The sequence below is a fragment of the Schistocerca cancellata genome, chromosome 8 (genome assembly GCF_023864275.1).
Source record: "Schistocerca cancellata isolate TAMUIC-IGC-003103 chromosome 8, iqSchCanc2.1, whole genome shotgun sequence".
Lineage (NCBI taxonomy): Eukaryota > Metazoa > Arthropoda > Insecta > Orthoptera > Acrididae > Schistocerca > Schistocerca cancellata.
This window is the reverse complement of record NC_064633.1, coordinates 198,766,347-198,779,370: the sequence shown is the minus strand read 5'-3', so window position 1 is coordinate 198,779,370 and position 13,024 is coordinate 198,766,347.

The following is a 13,024-nucleotide window of genomic DNA, read 5'->3' as shown; positions in this document are numbered from 1 at the left end:
AATTACCGTTGATTGACTGTCATCCCTTTTTACATTACATACTGATAGGCAAATTTGCTCATAACCGCCGAATTACATTAGATGTCATATTCACCTTCTCATTGCGATGTATAAAGCTCTCATGTAAGGTGCGGATCTGACCTTTATTTATTCTGCCACCTTACACAATGTGTCTAGGCCGCAGACAGGTTGCTTGCAGTTCCTCAACTGACCTCTTTCTAACCAACACATGGCCATCACTGGCACCGAGGCAGAAACAGTTTCCATCAGAAAACACAGCAGACCTTTACCTTGCCCTCAATGAGCTTTTAATATTTTTTGTGGGATCTGAAATTCAAAAACCTCTCTCACACCGGCCTGATTTAGCTTCACTGATCAGGATCGTAAAAAACATGCGTATATTAAGGGAATTTTCATTCACAAAGCAGGCTTATCACATTCACACAGTTCAATACTGTTCTATCCTGATTAAATTGAGCTTAACTTAAATTCCATAAGGCAGCGAAGCAATTTCGAAGTCTCGGTGCGACTAAAATTGTCAGTCGATCTCCTGAAAACATTTGTAATAATTATTAACTTTCGGTTATCACATGGGGAAGACCGGAGATCTGCTGGTAAGACCGTGCTAACCCATTTATTGAAAGTAATAAACTGGATATCTTGAGCGTACAAAACGGCAGGTTCGTCCAGTGTAAATCAGACGTTCCCCACTGATCCCGTGCAACACAGCGTAGTAAGCAGACACTGTCAATAATAATCAGTTAAATAATACGCGAACACACTTACTTTAGTTTAGTTCATGTATTAAATTCCTTCTCATACAGAATCTGATCAAGATGGCGACTAGCTCAACAATACATACATATACATCTTCGTTATTTCACAGCTAATCGGCAAGATCTGAATCATTCTTTTCATAAGAGAAAACATAGATAGCAGAAAAGCTATTCCATGGAGTAAATGCACGCTCCTAGGAATAATAGGGCTTGAAACTACTTTGCATTGATAATCATCGTATATTAAAGTTTAGGAATCGATAAGATAAGAAGAGATATTTCGAGATATGTGCTGAGTTATATAATTTATAAAATTTCTGAAAATATCGCGGAGACACCGCTGCAAGAGACATTAAAAGCTTTCGCTTTACACCACTGAAGTTGCAAACGGCGGTGGTTTGGGGTCAGTGGAATGCACGTTTCAGGACGCCTGCCTCGGAGCTGTCCTTGAAATAACCTGTTTGTAACAGTTGGTTGTGTCACTGTTGCGCCAATTGCTGCTCAAACTGCTCTGCAGATGTAATATGATGGGCCAGAGCCACCCGCCGAACACGATGGTCTTCCCTCTCGGTAATGCCACTTGGTCGTCCGGAGCATGGTCGTCTCGCGACCGTACAGTCTCGTGGCCACAGTTGCCAGAAATCATGTACAGTGGCTACATTCCTGCCAAATCATGTACAGTGGCTACATTCCTGCCAAATCCTTCTGCAGTATCGCAGAAGGAACGTTTAGCTTCTCGTAGCCCTATTCTAGTTCAAACTCAGTGATGTGTTGATATTGCTGTTTTTGTTGTTTTAAAGGCATTCTTGACTAACATCAACTAACCACGTCCAATCACAAAGGTTTTATTTAATTGTATGGCTAGGGTACCCCGTCGGGCAGGCCGCTCGCCGGGTGCCGGTCTTTCAATTTGACTCCACTTCGGCGACCCGCAGTCGACGAGCCGGCCGCGGTGGTCCCGCGGTTAAAGCGCTCAGTCCGGAACCGCGCGACTGCTACGGTCGCAGGTTCGAATCCTGCCTCGGGCATGGATGTGTGTGATGTCCTTAGGTTAGTTGGGTTTAGGTAGTTCTAAGTTCTAGGGGACTGATGACCACAGCTGTTAAGACCCATAGTGCTCAGAGCCATTTGAACCATTTTTTTGCAGTCGATGAGGATGATAGAATGATGATGAGGACGGCACAACACCCAGTCCCTGGGTGGAGAAAATTACCCGACCCAGCCGGGAATCGATCCTGGGCCCAGAGTATTGACAATCTGTCACGCTGACCATTCAGCTACCGAGGACGGACATCACAAAGGTAACTTACGCTCATTACCATTACAGCGTGTACTTAAAAGCAACCTCGAAATGCATCCTCGTACTGGCGCTGTTAACGCCATTCGTACGTGACTGGCGCGAAATTCGAATAGATATAATCTTTCAGATCTAGAAACACGCCTACCAACTTTCATTTATGTCGCACAACTCCTTCTTGGTGTTGCGTTTTTTTCCGTAAGTGTATTTCCTGGATGCGTTCCAAACTCTGTCGCCCTCTACAGTTTTTACTCTCTGCAGTTCCCTCTAGTGTCATGGAATTTATTCCCTGGTGTCTTGATAGATGTCTTGCCATCCTGTCATTTCTTGCTGTCAGTGTTATCCGTATATTTCTTTCCTCACTGATTCTACAGAGAGCCATATCATTTGTTACCTTATTAGTTCACCTTATTTTCAACATTCTTCTGTAGCAACACATCTCAAATGCGTCGATTCTCTTCTGTTCTGGTTTTTCCTCAGTCCATGTTTCACTACCATAGAATAATGTGCTCCAAACATACATTCTCAAAAACGTCCTCAGCAAACAAAGGCCCATGTTTGATACTAGTAGACTCCCCTTGGTCAGCAATGCCCTCCTTGCAAGTGCTAGTCTGCTTTCTGTGTGATCCTCGCTCCCCCGTCCATCGTGGGTTATTTTGCTACCTATGTAAAAAAATTCCTGAACTTCGTTTACTTCGTGAGCCCCAAATTTAATGTTAAGTTTCTCGCTGTTTTAATACCTGCTACTTCTCATTACTTTCGTCTTTCTTCAATTTACTCACAGCCCATATACTGAACTCATTACTCTATTCATTCCATTCAACAGATCCTGTAATTATTCTTCACTTCACTGAAGATAGCAATGTCATCAGTGAATCTTACACTACTGGCCATTAAATTTGCTACACTAAGAAGAAATGCAGATGATAAACGGGTATTCATTGGACAAATATATTATACTAGAACTGACATGTGACTACATTTTCACACAATTGGGTGCATAGATCCTGAGACATCAGTACCCAGAACAACCACCTCCGGCCGTAATAACGGCCTTGATACACCTGGGCATTGAGTCAAACAGAGCTTGGACGGCGTGCACAGGAACAGCTGCCCATGCAGCTTCAACACGAAACCACAGTTCATCAAGAACTGTCACCATTGACCAGACCCTTTCAATTGGTGAGAGATCTGGAGAATGTGCTGGCCAGGGCAGCAGTCGAACATTTTCTGTATCCAGAAAGGCCCGTACAGGACCTGCAACATGCGGTCGTGCACTATCTTGTTGAAATGTAGGGTTTCACAGGGATCGAATGAAGGGTAGGGCCACGTCACACATCTGAAATGTAACGTCCACTGTTCAAAGTGCCGTCAATGCGAACAAGAGGTGACCGAGACGTGTACAATGGCACCCCATACCATCACGCCGGGTGATACGCCAGTATGGCGATGACAAATACACGCTTCCAATGTGCATTCATCGCGATGTCGCCAAACACGGATGCGACCATCATGATGCTGTAAACAGAACCTGAATTCATCCGAAAAAATGACGTTTTGCCATTCGTGCACCCAGGTTCGTCGTTGAGTACACCATCGCAGGCGCTCCTGTCTGTGATGCAGCGTCAAGGGTAACCGCAGCCGTGGTCTCCGAACTGATAGTCCATGCTGCTGCAAACGTCGTCGAACTGTTCGTGCAGATGGTTGTTGTCTTTGAAACGTCCCCATCTGTTGACTCAGGGATAGAGACGTGGCTGCACGATCCGTTACAGCCATGCGGATAAGATGCCTGTCATTTCGACTGCTAGTGATACGAGGCCGTTGGGATCCAGCACGGCGTTCCGTATTACCCTCCTCAACCCACCGATTCCATATTCTGCTAACACTCATTGGATCTCGACCAAAGCGAGCAGCAATGTCGCGATACGATAAACCGCAATCGCGATAGGCTACAATCCGACCTTTATCATAGTCGGAAACGTGATGGTACGCATTTCTCCTCCTTACACGAGGCATCACAACAACGTTTCACTAGGCAACGCCGGTCAACTACTGTTTGTATATGAGAAACCGGTTGGAAACTTCCCTCATGTCAGCACGTTGTAGGTGTCATCACCGGCGCCAACCTTGTGTGAATGCTCTGAAAAGCTAATCATTTGCATATCACAGCGACTTCTTCCTGTCGGTAAAATTTCGCGTCTGTAGCACGTCATCTTCGTGGTGTAGCAAGTTTAATGGCCAGTAGTGTAGTAGACTCCTCTTTGTCAGGAATGCCCTTCTTGCCAGTGCTAGTCTGCTTTCTGTGTGATCCTCGCTCCGTCCTCCATCGTGGGTTATTTTGCTGCCTAGGTAAAAAAAAATATTCCTGAATTTCGTTTACTTCGTGATCCCCAATTCTGATGTTAATTTTCTCGCTGTTTTCATACCTGCTACTTCTCATTACTTTCGTCTTTCTTCGATTTTTCTCAGACCATATTGTGAACTCATTACTCTGTTCATTCCATTCAACAGGTCCTGTAATTATGACGATAGCAATGTCACCAGTGAATCTTATCATTGATATCCTTTCACCCTGAATTTTAATTCCCACTGTTGAAACTACTTTTGTTTCCCTCATTGTTTCTTTGATGTACAGATTGGACGGTAGGGACGAAAGACTACATCCCTGTCTTACACTCTTGGTCTTCCAGGCTTATTGGTCCCTATTGGTTCTTGTAGATGTTGTATATTACCAGTCTTTCACGGTTCAGCCCAAATTACTTACAAATTTAGCTATATATTCTCCTAATGTACTCTATACGCACAATCAATAAAATTACGTTTTTGCTATCGTTCCTGGCGTCGAAATTTTAAGGGCCAGCAATGGGCGTGTTTCGCCAACGGCCTGCCGCAGTGGTAACACCGGTTCCCGTCAGCTCACCGAAGTTAATAGCTGTCGGGCAGGGCTAGCACTTGGATGGATGACCAAACGGTCTGCCGAGCGCTGTTGGCAAGCAGGGTGCACTCAGCCCTTGTGAGGCAAACTGAGGAGCTACTTGATTGAGAAGTAGCGGCTCCGGTCTCGTAAACTGACATACGGCCGGGAGAGCAGTGTGCTGACCACATGACCCTCCGTATCCGCATCCAGTGCCGCCTGTGGGCTCAGGATGACACGGCGGCCGGTCGGTTCCGTTGGGCCTTCCAAGGCCTCTTCGGAGGGAGTTAAGTTTTTTTAGTGGACGTGTTTCACAGTAGGCCGACAGTGGTGCCGTTTGTGAGATAAAGATATCTCAACTGAAAGATTTGAAAACAAGTAAAAAAAATAGTTCAAATGACTCTGAGCACTATGGGACTTAACTTCTAAGGTCATCAGTCCCCTAGAACTTAGAACTACTTAAACCTAACTAACCTAAGGACATCACACACATCCATGCCCGAGGCATGATTTGAACCTGCGACCGTAGCGGTCGCGCGGTTCCAGACTGTAGCGCCTGGAACCGCTCGGCCACCCCGGCCGGCGAAAACAAGTAAGTCGTCACGTCCGGATGGAGGCCCAGTTCGGTTTTACATTGGCATTGGTCCCTTACTTAGCTTACATTTATCGCGAATTCTCACCCAATGCAAAGAGGGGTAAAAGAACATATTCACAACATTGGTTTCCTGCAGAATATTTCAGCTTATTCTAAGTTCGAATCTAATAAATTTCTTTGAGTAAGAAAAGATTCTACACTCCTGGAAATGGAAAAAAGAACACATTGACACTGGTGTGTCAGACCCACCATACTTGCTCCGGACACTGCGAGAGGGCTGTACAAGCAATGATCACACGCACGGCACAGCGGACACACCAGGAACCGCGGTGTTGGCCGTCGAATGGCGCTAGCTGCGCAGCATTTGTGCACCGCCGCCGTCAGTGTCAGCCAGTTTGCCGTGGCATACGGAGCTCCATCGCAGTCTTTAACACTGGTAGCATGCCGCGAAAGCGTGGACGTGAACCGTATGTGTAGTTGACGGACTTTGAGCCAGGGCGTATAGTGGGCATGCGGGAGGCCGGGTGGACGTACCGCCGAATTGCTCAACACGTGGGGCGTGACGTCTCCACAGTACATCGATGTTGTCGCCAGTGGTCGGCGGAAGGTGCACGTGCCCGTCGACCTGGGACCGGACCGCAGCGACGCACGGATGCACGCCAAGACCGTAGGATCCTACGCAGTGCCGTAGGGGACCGCACCGCCACTTACCAGCAAATTAGGGACACTGTTGCTCCTGGGGTATCGGCGAGGACCATTCGCAACCGTCTCCATGAAGCTGGGCTACGGTCCCGCACACCGTTAGGCCGTCTTCCGCTCACGCCCCAACATCGTGCAGCCCGCCTCCAGTGGTGTCGCGACAGGCGTGAATGGAGGGACGAATGGAGACGTGTCGTCTTCAGCGATGAGAGTCGCTTCTGCCTTGGTGCCAATGATGGTCGTATGCGTGTTTGGCGCCGTGCAGGTGAGCGCCACAATCAGGACTGCATACGACCGAGGCACACAGGGCCAACACCCGGCATCATGGTGTGGGGAGCGATCTCCTACACTGGCCGTACACCACTGGTGATCGTCGAGGGGACACTGAATAGTGCACGGTACATCCAAACCGTCATCGAACCCATCGTTCTACCATTCCTAGACCGGCAAGGGAACTTGCTGTTCCAACAGGACAATGCACGTCCGCATGTATCCCGTGCCACCCAACGTGCTCTAGAAGGTGTAAGTCAACTACCCTGGCCAGCAAGATCTCCGGATCTGTCCCCCATTGAGCATGTTTGGGACTGGATGAAGCGTCGTCTCACGCGGTCTGCACGTCCAGCACGAACGCTGGTCCAACTGAGGCGCCAGGTGGAAATGGCATGGCAAGCCGTTCCACAGGACTACATCCAGCATCTCTACGATCGTCTCCATGGGAGAATAGCAGCCTGCATTGCTGCGAAAGGTGGATATACACTGTACTAGTGCCGACATTGTGCATGCTCTGTTGCCTGTGTCTATGTGCCTGTGGTTCTGTCAGTGTGATCATGTGATGTATCTGACCCCAGGAATGTGTCAATAAAGTTTCCCCTTCCTGGGACAATGAATTCACGGTGTTCTTATTTCAATTTCCAGGAGTGTATTTCCAAATAAGCGCTGATTTAGAAAGCATCCCTCATGCGAAACTCAGCTCGACTTCTCTCACACGATATACTGCGAAGCATGGACGAAGGGCAACAGGCACAATCCGTACTCCTAGGCTTCTGTAAAGCGTTCAACAAACTGCTGACTGTGTAAGTAGGCTGTTTAGGTATTTATGTTGGTAACGCCGCGTAGTGCTCTGTATGAAAATCGCCGACTGCGCTGTGTGCAGTCTGTGGCTGGTTGGACTCTTGTTGGGATATTCGCTTGTGTAGTGTTGTGGAGCTGGATGTGAACAGCGCGTAGCGTTGGGCAGATGGAGGTGAGCCGCCAGCAGTGGTGGATGTTGGGAGAGAGATGCCAGAGTTCTGAGCCGACGATCTGGACGTGTGTCCGTCAGAAAAAGAAAATTTGTTTAATTGGATGTCACAAAATATATATATGATGACTTTTCAACATTATTGAGGTAAATACATTGTTTGCTCTCTATCAAAATCTTTCATTTGCTATGTTTATGATTAGTTAGTGCCTTCAGTAGTTAGACTCTTTTATTTAGCTGGCAGTATTGGCGCTCGCTGTATTGCAGTAGTTCGAGTAACGAAGATTTTTGTCAGGTAAGTGATTCATGAAAGGTATAGGTTATTGTTAGCCAGGTCCATTCTTTTGTAGGGTTTATGGGAAGTCAGATTGCGTTGCGCTAAAAATACTGTGTGTCAGTTTAGCGATGATCAGAATAAGTAAAGAGAAAACTGTCTGAGTACGTTGAGTTTTGCTCAGCTGTTTGAAAATCAAATAACATAAGAGTTTTTCCAGCACTGTCATTCTTAATTTTTCAAAGGGGACGTTTCAACTGTTAATGAAGGTCCGAGCATACGGAACAGGGTGGGCAGCTCTCTACAATTGTTTGCTGATGCCGCTCTAGTGTACGCGAAAGAATCGTCATTGAGTGACTGTGACAGGATACAGACTGAATTGTAGAGAATTTCTTTTTGGTGTGGCGAATGGTGTCATGTTCTAAATGAAAGTTAATGCAGAAGAATTGGAAAAGCAATCATGTAATATACTAATGCAGTATTAGCAACGTGCTGCTTGACAAAGTCGAGTCGATTACATTTCTTGGAGTAAAATTGGAAGGTGACATAACATGGAACAAGCACGTTAAGATCGATAGTAAGGAAGGCGAATTTTAGGGAACTACTCTACTGCCGCCACCGTACGTTTTGCGTTAAGGACCGCAAAGATAAGATAAGAGAAATTACCGCTCGTGCGGAAACATATAGACAGTCGTTTTCTCTTCGTTTCATCTGCGAATGCAGCAGGAAGAGGAATGACTACAGCGACTGCCACCAAAGTACACTCGTCATGCGTCATGCTCAACTCAGCTTCTTACAGCATTGCCAGTCAGTGATAGTTTCAAAGAGTAGAAATTCAGAAAAATATTAGACCTCTCTATTTTTAGTCTAGAATATGTAGAATACTTTTCAAAATGAAAATCTTGCCACACATCATTTAAAAAATAAACAATTAAAATTACAAGAAATTTTCAAGAAAAATAATGTTTTACTTCAACTTGTAGAAAAAATGAGAAGCTCTAGCACATCTGGACTGAAAAAAATGAACTTTCCCAAAGTTTATAGATGCATGTGATACACATTTCATCGTGAAAACATAAAAACATTTCAAGGAAAAAAATAAAATGTTGTAATAGGTGTGAAACTGTTTCGCCTGTGTAACCAAAAATATCATCTCTGATGAATTTGCGTTCTGTTGGATCTCGTAAAAACTTACAGCGAGAAAGTTGTTAAGAAAACTATGAAAGTAAGGGGAGGTATACTATCTTTGGCCCGAAAAAAGCATATTCTTTGAGAATTTTTTTCTCTGCATATGTTACAGATATCAATGTCAAATTTGGTCAAAATGTTTATTGATATTTCCTCTACAAACTGGAATTTTTTCGACCGGAAGTGTCGAAGAGGAAAGGCGGAAGTGCCGTCGGAACTAAACAAAATTTCGATGTAGACCTCCACGCACGGTATGTCACAGGTCAGCCGGCTCGACCGAAATCAAAATTTAGTTGACGTTAGCAAAGTATATAACATTCTTTAGGAGTTGTACCTTGCTTAAGTTATTTGGACCGTAGGAAACAAAATGGCGGCCATTTAAAAAAAAGGGTTTTCTTCATTGATTTTTCGACTTCGTCGGCCAAGTAAAAATGTTTATAGTTGATGGATCGGAATAAAAGTGGTACAAGTACTAGACAATTTAGTTAGCTTCAGTCGGAAACTAAGAATCATGCCAATCGGTACAGTAGATTTGAAGTTACCATACCGCGCGATAAGAAAAACGTGATTTCGAGAAAATCGCGTTTGAAGTTTTGACTGCATATAAATGCAATAGTACGCAACTTACGTTCAATCTGCTATTCCGGGTCCATAAACTAGTCCTTCCTCTTCCTCACAGAGGGCGTTCTGCTCGATCTGGGCCATCCCGCGCTGCTCCAGAGCCGCTCGTACGGCCGGTGACAAGCGGTTTACGGCCGCTTCAATCCGGTGGTCGCACGAATGCTTGGCGAACTGCGTCGAATAGAGTTACAGGGTGACGTCCACTGTTGTCATAGTCTTCAGAACTGCTGAATACCCTTCGTTGAAGCTGCTCACTGCCATGAAAGTTGCAATCTCCACAGTCTTCGCACCAGGATGCATATGCTTGGGGGCAAACTTCCAAACACACGCGTTCAAACTTTCATTAGAATTTGTGTGTTTCCTCCCAAGCACCGGTACTATAACTCGTCCTCTGAAAGAAAAAAAAAAAAAAAACTGGTGCGTGAAAAAGGCAGGTTTCAGGCAGATGCATTTTTTTGTTCAACCGCGAATAACAAACATTTCTGTTCCGTATTCGGAAAAACCGTTTCAGGGGTGGATTCCAAACACTTTTATGAATCCAAAAATGCACTTTTAAAGAAATCGATTTTTTGTACCAAAAGATAGTAGACGTAATTGTCGTGAAGGATTGTGACTATCATATAAGTTAAACATTTATTTGACACTACATTAGTGAAACCAAAGCCACAGTACATAAAATTTTTCTTTAAAAAGGAAGTTACATTACCTGTTTCAACGAACGATGTAGTCATTTTCAAAAGTAAAATATCAGTTGGCGAATATATAATGGGACTTGTGACCATACATCTGACAGCAGTTACGAAAAATAATGAAACCAGGCACACATCATTCTTCTAATCGTGTCAGCTATGAATGCAATTTATTTGCGAGAGACTTTGCACTGCAGCGCGCTAGTATTTATTTGCCGCCACCAGGGTTTTTGTTCTAATGGCTCGCCCTAATTGGATAGAGGTTATTCCCTACCTCAATAATTTTAGCTGTTACAAACCCATCATCACTGCATTCCATCCAGAACTCGATATACAACATAGAACTAACTGCATGTACATTCATTGATATATTTCCATTGGAGTTGAGAAAAGTATATTTGTTCGTACGGTTTTGTGAAACCCAAGTTTTACTTAAGTATACTACAAGCGTGTTATCCTCACCACGCAATAAATACCTTGTACGCAAGAACTTCACCCTTGCTGCTGGGATATTTCTGCATTCCATTAAAAAATTTCGTCCATCGGTACGCTTTATCAATCGAAAACCAAGGGGCGAAGAAGACAACGAAAGGAGGTCTCTGACGCTGATTAATTTTTTTTTTCTAGCCGTCGGATACTGTCGTCTTTAGTAGCTACCAAGCGCAGTTCTACGTACCAATTTTTTGTTAAAACTGTCGAAATCCCTAGATTTCCTTTCCCGTTTATTTTCCTTTCTTGGATAAACAAAACAAATGCTAACATCCAGAGATTTTGCTGACGTTACTCCAGTATTACGAAGGCATACAATCGATTCGGAAATACTACGAGTCTTTGCTGTCAGTTTATGGATTTGCGCAAAATATTATTTCATTCCTGGCTTCTTCACTGTTGGTCAGATAAGAAAAAACTTCAATGCGGTAGATACTACAATTTTAGTTTGTTTCCGAATGTCTTGTGGCCCTTTATGCGCACCGACCATGTAGTTCAAAACGTAGGCCCTTGGACCTGCATTACGTTCGCTACAAAACGCAAGTCAATGTGCACCTTTCCACGGAAGACAAACCACGCGCGAACGCACGATGTTGTTGTTGTTGTTGTGGTCTTCAGTCCTGAGACTGGTTTGATGCAGCTCTCCATGCTACTCTATCCTGTGCAAGCTTCTTCATCTCCCAGTACCTACTGCAACCTACATCCTTCTGAATCTGCTTAGTGTATTCGTCTCTTGGTCTCCCCCTACGATTATTACCCTCCACGCTGCCCTCCAATACTAAATTGGTGATCCCTTGATGCCTCAGAACATGACCTACCAACCGATCCCTTCTTCTGGTCAAGTTGTGCCACAAACTTCTCTTCTCCCCAATCCTATTCAATACCACCTCATTAGTTATGTGATCTACCCATCTAATCTTCAGCATTCTTCTGTAGCACCACATTTCGAAAGCTTCTATTCTATTCTCTTCTTGTCCAAACTATTTACCGTCCATGTTTCACATCCATACATGGCTACACTCCATACAAATACTTTCAGAAATGACTTCCTGACACTTAAATCTATACTCGATGTTAACAAATTTCTCTTCTTCAGAAACGCTTTCCTTGCCATTGCCAGTCTATATTTTATATCCTCTCTACTTCGACCATCATCAGTTATTTTGCTCCCCAAATAGCAAAACTCCTTTACTACTTTAAGTGTCTCATTTCCTAATCTAATACCCTCAACATCACCCGACTTAATTCGACTACATTCCATTATCCTCGCACGATATCGCACGGAATTACTGAACCTTCAGATGAGGTTGACCTCATTGACTGCTTCACATTGTATGTGGCAACAAAGCTGTGAAGCGGTCAGGCCACAGCGCTTTGTGCCTGAAGACGTCACGTAGCTGCTATGACCTTGAGCTGCCTATTTTGGTGACGGCGACTGTAATAGTGCTACACAGTACCTACCGCCATGCATCATTTGGTGGGTCGTGGAGTATCTTTGTACAATGATCGTCACAAAAAGAGCTGCACCCGTAAGGACCCAACCGCTCCACTGGAAATTGGGCTGGTATGTTGCAAACCATCAGCAGTGCCAATAATTTTGCACAGTTGGCCGTGCACGCAAGGTTTATTGAGTGGGACCATTACGGTGTGCCCCGTGGTTGATATAACAGCGTCCCAGACAGCTCAGATGGTTGAAATGGCTCTGAGCACTATGGGACTTAACATCTAAGGTCATCCGTCCCCTAGAACTTAGAACTAATTAAACCTAACTAACCTAAGGACATCACAACCATGCCCGAGGCAGGATTCGAACCTGCGACCGTAGCGGTCGCGCGGTTCCAGACTGAAGCGCGTAGAACCGCTCGGCCCCCAGAGAGCTGTGCTGGCCAGTATGACAATGGGTATATCACTAAAGCATCATCTGCATGCGCCATATGACCAGGCAACACGTTTGGCACCAGGTTGTCCAGGTAGACGAGTTCCAGAAGAGGCGCATCGTGGGGCTGTGGGAGGCTGGGTGGTCCTATCATCGTATTGCACGCCACACCGATTGTATGGCCGCCACCATTGCCCATTGATACAGAAATGACAGAGGAAGTCATGCATTGCACAACATGTAGAATCTGGACATCTAACACGCAGCACATGGAGGAATACCGGACGGATTGTCTGCCATGCAAGAACAGACCCAATGGCAATGATAGAGGCCATTCATCGCCATTTCCTGTCTTCTCTGTGGAAC